Source organism: Athene cunicularia, assembly GCF_003259725.1.
Source record: "Athene cunicularia isolate RWA chromosome 3 unlocalized genomic scaffold, athCun1 chr3_part1, whole genome shotgun sequence".
Lineage (NCBI taxonomy): Eukaryota > Metazoa > Chordata > Aves > Strigiformes > Strigidae > Athene > Athene cunicularia.
In genome coordinates this window covers 124,988,580-124,995,109 of record NW_020799097.1, presented here as the reverse complement: position 1 = coordinate 124,995,109, position 6,530 = coordinate 124,988,580, and the positions used below count along the sequence as shown (strand labels likewise).

At 49.5% G+C, this 6,530-nt stretch overlaps 1 protein-coding gene across 5 annotated transcripts in view; it reads left to right on the top strand.

The window, feature by feature from the left end:
• Positions 1-843: 843 nt before the first annotated feature.
• Positions 844-6,530, top strand: part of SLC8A1 (solute carrier family 8 member A1) — a 138,007-nt gene continuing 132,320 nt past the window's right edge. For all 5 annotated transcript variants that reach the window (XR_003397955.1, XR_003397954.1, XR_003397953.1 and 2 more), the window contains exon 1: positions 844-897. The gene's annotated coding sequence lies outside the window, so the exon portion shown is untranslated. The remainder of the gene's footprint in view (positions 898-6,530) is intronic.

Here is a 6,530-nt window from a genome sequence, read left to right as displayed (position 1 = left end):
CTGCATCCCTCTGCAGTTGCTGAAGCAGGTTTCCAGGTATTGTCTACATAGGCAGAGCAGATAGACAATTCCTCCCTGCAAAGAATGGTGTTAGTGGGCTGTGGAGACACGAGCACAGGACAGAACGGTGCAGGCTAATTCTCTGCTCAATGCTCTGTGAAGAAAGATATCTGATCTCCTGCATATTTTAGAGGAGGGGGACACAAACCCTCAGGCATTTCTTGCTTGAAAAATTCCTTCCTTATATTCTCTGTAAAAAAGACAAGTGCTCAGGGGAAGTTCAGACTTCAGCTCAGCTCACAGCATGCTCACCTCTAAGCAGCTGTCCTACCACCCTTTCTTGGCCCTGTCTGGAACACCTCCTCAGTGGGATGCTTTGATCTCTGCTCCAGCTTTTGTAGGTTCAGATAATGCTGGAGGATAACCAAGGAGTCCTCATTGGTTAGTTATCTCTGGTCATAGTTTTCCTTGAGTCCCTCCGGAGATGCCAGAGAGATCCTGCATGAGCAGATGGGATATCACCTCTGGCTTGCCATCCATCTGCCTTTCCTCTTCGCTGCAGCAGATGTGAGCGTGTGCCCACTGAACCTTCTCTGGCTCTCCTCTGCATGTTCTTGGCAGAGACCTGGAGATCCCTGAGTGGTGTTTCTAAAAAAGATGCTCAGAAACATCATTTCCAGCAATTTAAGCATTTGCTTTCACTGTCACCTTCAAAGCTGCCTTTGCTGTTAGGAGGATAACTCAGGCAATTAACAATGTGGTGGATGGAGTAGGACACAGCAGTGAATAGGAAGGGCAATTCTGTGTGCTGGACGTCATACACTTCTTTTTGAGCTCTCCAGGCAGGGCTGCTTTGCCTCCAGCCCCGGGGATTTCTGCCTTGAAACGGTTTCCGAGGTGAGTGGTCGGAGGCACCTGCAGCCACGATGAAATTCCCATTTTCGTCTAGCTCGGCGTGTGTTGTTAAGGGCTGGCATTAAGCAGCGCTCATCACGTAGGCTTTGTCTAGGTGGAAGCAGGGCTGGAGCTCTTCCGTCATCTCGAGTTTAATTCTTTAATCGTAGCCTTGTTGCTTCCCTCCTTGCCAAGCCATGCTAAGCAACCCCATATTCACCTCCGTCTCCAGGGTGAAAAGCAAGCTACCAAAATCTTGTAGAAATGCAGCAAGCGCTAGGGAGAACTGAAGTCTGAAAACGAAAGCTGTAGTAAAACCACAAGGTCACAGGCATGTGGGTGCGAGTGTTTGATTTCAGGGCTCCTCTTTGCTTGCGCATCGCAGGAAGCTGTTCCTCCAGTCCAGATGTTGGAAATCCGCAAGTCAGGTGATGGAAACAGAGACTGAGAGAAGCTGGGGTTCTCCGTCCACTCTCCCAACACCTGCGTATGCATTCGTGTGCTTCTTCTCACCACCACAAAGAGAAGAAAGAGGTGCGCTTTTATTTAGAGAAGGGATGCTGGGACGCTTGCATGTTGATGTGATGATGGCAGCTGGGGAAAAAGAGCTGTGCTGTATGTGTTCAGCTGTGGTGGTGGACATCACCAAAGAGAGGCATTTTTGTTCCCTTGCGTGCATCTGATAAATATTTCTTTCTCTCCTTTGCCTTCCAATTGGTTCTTCAATAGCAGCTTTGCCCCTTTTCCAGTGGAGACATTTAGCCCAAACAGGGAAATCATCTAGCATTTCTAGAGCCATAACCTACCAGCCAAGCCATGAACCTTCACCACTGTCTCCTAGGAAAGTTGATGAATTGACTGACTCCTTATACCCCACCGGCTCTGTTTCTCTGGAGGCATAAACATCTCCTAAGCCAGTGCTGGGGAGCCGCATTGCCCAAAGGTTCCTCTGTACCAGAGATTTGTTCAAGATATTTGGGGAGATTGGGTGTACTCTTTATGCCTAGCATCCCTGGATGTCAACACCAAGTAGCACAGTTTTAAGCTGATGAAACTTTGCTTGCTTCTTTCTTCCCCACTTTTACTAAGCTTTCTGTCATCTTTTGGCTGGGAATTGCTCCTGAGACTTAAATATTCCCTGTCCTCCAGCTGCCCAGGCTGCACCTAGTCTCCACACACATATTAGGCACAGCCATTCCTCTGCCTCTTTGGGCCCTTGGTAGTGTTCTGATCTGCTCAGGGCTTTCAGTGGTTGCAATTTTCCAGCATTGCATCTAGGACATAATTTGGTTTTCTGCTGTGTTTTCAGGAGGATACAGTCTGCTGCCTTAACCAGGGAAAAGCCACTGTTCCCCAGCATCCTAGTGCAACTCAGATCCTATAATAAAGCCCAGTGTCCCCCAAAGCATGAGTATCACTGGACAACCAGGCAACAGGTTTGTCATAGACAGCACAAATGGTGTGTGATACTGGCTCTCCCTGCGACCGATAGAGTGAACAAGCTGGAGATCTGTTCAAGCTCAGGGTACCATGATCTGCATGTGCTCCCGGCTCATGGAAATTGGTGCTGCAGCTGTGCAGATTTTGGCTGCACCTGGGTCTACTGCAGGGTGCTCAGGATGCTGTGCCATCGGGACTCTGGCATCTAATATGGTCTGAGCTCACTGACCAGTCTTTCCCTTGCCAAGGGCGTGAGTGGTATCTCTTCAAGCTATTTGCAGGAAGCTTGTAGGAACTTGTCTTTCTTTGCTATCTCTATCTCTCTGGTGATTTTAGCTGAAATGGGGGGGAGTGGGGGGGAGCAATGTGAACAGACAGACAGACATGGAAACTGTGATTTCATATGCCTGACTTCCTAAGGGAACCTGGCTACAAATAGAAGTGAGATTTGCTGCTGCAAAGAGCTCCTGGGGAAACAGAGAAGGTGGGGAACACTGGGGAGGAGGAAGGGGTGGTTAACCTCACTTTTGAGATAGGCAACCAAGGCCTGGCACACACCTAGTCTTAGATTCTTTCCTGAGATCTGGTGGTCTAAAAATTGGGCATCTGCTCTGCACTAGCATTCAGCTTCCTCCAGAGTCAGCAGTGCAAGAGCTGTACCTCTGGACAGTGACTCTCTGGGTAGGTGCTACTACCCCTCACCAGCCAGGGCTAGGCACCTAGCTGATGGATGGAGTGTGCCAGGGTGGGCCTCCAGCCTCAACTAACCTGCCCAGCTCCTGTCTACAACTGTGTCCAAATCCTCCTGGGTCCATAACCTGCGTTTGCCTCAGCCTTTCCCCACACACATTGCCAGGGACATCTCCCACCACTGTCCCTGGATGGGTGCAGGGTGCTGGGGCTGGAAATTTGTTTCTGCTCCCTTTGAAGCTTTCTGCTCCTTCCTCCCACAGAGCCCAGGAGAGCATCCTGCTGCACAGGAAACCCCCACACAACTACAAACCCAGCATAAAAAGGGGCCTGGAGGCAAGAGCAGACACAGGCAGACAGAGGGAAAGCAACAAGCCTGCTAACTTCTGTCTCCTGGCCCCTGTGGGGCATCTCTGGGCAGATGATTCCTCCCCAGGCTACCTAGGAGCCTCAGACTCATTAGAAGTGTTTTATTCTCCCAACACTCACAGGAAGTGATCTTCCCATTTTACAGAGGGAGACACAGAGCACAGGGAGGTGAAGAGCTGCCCTGAGAACACAGAGGGAGTCTGTCAGCAAGGCAGCCTCAAAGGCAGCTCGTGGAGACATGGTAGCTAGCACTGTGCTCAAATCAGCAAGGTAGATCCACCAGCAGAGGAAGGCATTAACGGCCCAGGAGGAGTAATGGAAAAGACCTGATGCTGCTTTGATAGAAGAGCAGGTGGTGGGGATAGAGAAATGATCTGGAGACAGCAGCGAGTAGGAGAAGAGTTGCTAAAAAAAAGAAAAAATACAGCCCCAAAAGAAATGTAGTATTTCTCCCTTGCTTCTCATTTCCTGGCATTTTCTTTGCTGAGACCTTGAATCATGGGGGAAAGGGACGACTTGCCACTCCGTCTCCATAGGTTGAAAACCAAGGCTGGAATCTTTCTGACAAACACTTCCAAGCTCAGTCTCTATGAGCTGCCCCCAAATTCATCCAATCTGTCTGAAATTTTTTTATTGGGATTGTTTTATTTTCTCTATTTATCTGTTTATTTTGGAAAGTTGCTGGGGAGATTGTGGGAGGAGATTGGATGCTTCATTGAAGAGATAGGATACTTGGAAAAATCAGTTGCAGACTGATAATTGTTTTAACTTTTTAATGTCCTTTATAGAAAACAGGGTGGCCTGATGTGTATTTTACTTGATTGGCTTCATGGAGGGCTTGTGCCTCTGACTATATTTGGAAAGGTTTTGGTGTTTTTTTGTACTGATGCAATCTGGATGTTGATGGCCTGGAAATCATTTTCCTGATGTGGATCTGGAGGGTCATGGACGGGGGATGCCAACAGGCTGTTCCTGTTTTGGAGTGGTAGAGCTGGGTGGAAGGGAGAAGTAGCTGGGCAGAGCCGGAGCAGGGCAGTGAGCCAAGGGTTTTCCAAGCTATGTTCAGAGTGCTGTCACACTGTGCAGCCCTGAGTGGCAACACAGTATTTGGACATAGCAGCCTTCCGCTACAGGTCCGGATGTACAACCAGTGTGGAAATTGGGTCCTTCTCCTTTGGTGGGTAAAAATTCACAGCTGGCAGGAGCTACTTTTTACCAAAGCCACACCATGGTTCAGCATTAAGATCAGAAGTGGAGCCTGTGGCTGCCTAGATAAATGTTCAAGCATCCTGTACCTTGCAGGGCTGTTGGCATCCATTCTGTGTCTTTCGGCTGTAGGAAGCTGGACTTAGGCTCTTGACTGATTTACTGATTGGTGGCAAGAGACCAGACAATTTGTTTGGACTTTTTTTTTTTTCCTACAGTCACATCTTTTCCCAGTACAGGCTTTGCTCAAGCTGCCCTGCTGTGAAGCGGATTGCTGCTTACAGTGAGGCAGAGGTGAACAGTCTTCAGCGTGGCCAGGAAAGGTCAACCGGAGAGGAGAGGTCTGCTAGCCCTCCAGAGATGGGGCAGTGGGTATGAGTCCCACCTGAGGAGGCAAGCTGTGCAGTGCTTTCACCAGGGAAAGCTGGTTATTGCTTGCGGTAGACTTGTAAGTGTTGCTCTCCTGCAAGAAAAACTGGGAAAAGGGTGCTGTGCCTTGGAGACTTCAGGGTAGGAGCATAGGACACATGACTTGAAACAGCCATTTTTGCTGGAGCGGGGGGCACTTGTTGGCTGAGAGAGCCTGTCCTCTCATTTGGGGCCTTTTGGGGGGTTGCTGTCTTTTCACACTGACAGTGCCGTGAGTAGCTGGCTTGCTTTGAGGCTCTGTTTCTATATCTTGAAGGCTAGCTGTGCCTTGCAGTAGCTACTAGCTTCCTCTTTGTCAAAGCTTTTGACCACTCTGCCTGAAGAGACACCGTCTTTCTCCTGCCCCTGACTCCAGCAAAGGGGGTTTTGAGCTGCCTTCCCTGTCTTCCTGCAGCAGTGCACTCTCACTAACAAAAGCTCCCCTCTGTCTAGCTCTGACTACAGGATGTGGAAGGGCTGGCGGGGAGTCCCCATGGTATTGCTACATGCTCCTGGTTGTGTCCCCACAGCACGTCGAAAAGCAGCCGCTGTAGTGTAAAGAGCAAACTTCCTATTGCCCCCCAGCAAGCAACCATCATCACCCTGTGGGGAGAGAGTGCTGCTCCCACCTCCTGTACACCAGTGACACGGCTGTGGGGACACTCTCTCCCACACAAGCTGTCAGTAAATTTACAGTAATGATGTTTATTGTGAAGCTGATGTCACAGTGGGGTAGGCACTGTCAGGTAGTGTCAGTGGTGGCTGTAGTGGTGGGAACGCTGCTGTGTTACAGCTGCTCTGCACAAGTTTTCTGTCGAATGCTGGGAGAAAAAATCCACATGGAAAGTCTCTCACTCTTTGTACGGCCACTCATTCTTTGTGAGCTCAGGCCATTTCCTTCCTTGCCCATTCATTCCTTCTCTAACGCAACTGGGCTAGCAGTGGTTTTTCAGTACTCTGAAAAATAATGGTGCTACCAGCTTGTTGCAGATAAACCTGTGTATGATACAAAGGTGTAGGAAAACAACTGGAAGTCTTACAGGGGGTATTCGAAGAGCGAAGTGCCCAAATGGAGATGGAACTTTTGAGAGGCTGCTGCAAAGGAAAAGCTGTGCTTTGCTGAAACTCAGAGCAGCTTTCAGGCTCACTTTGCATGCAGCAACCAGCCATTCTGAAGGAGCACTGCTGCCAGGGAAAGGTCAGAGGAGAGTCTAAAAGGCTTTTTTCTCCCCATCTGGCAGCTCCTGAGCTGGGGGGCTGGAATACAAGCTGGCAGCAGGAGCTCTCTCCTAACAGTTTGCAAAACCTAGTGTTCCCATGCCCAGCAGGGAGGCAAATATCTCTGCAACCTTCCTAGCCCTGCTATGGGCAACAACTGCCCTTCTGGTGTTTCACACCAAAGGTTGAAACAAAGGCTGGACCAATATCCCTTGGTTGAGAGCTGCATCTAAACTGAGCTTGCCTTGAAGGGACCATGCAGCCTCTTGCAGGCTTTCCTCCATGACTATGCAAACCCAACTGCT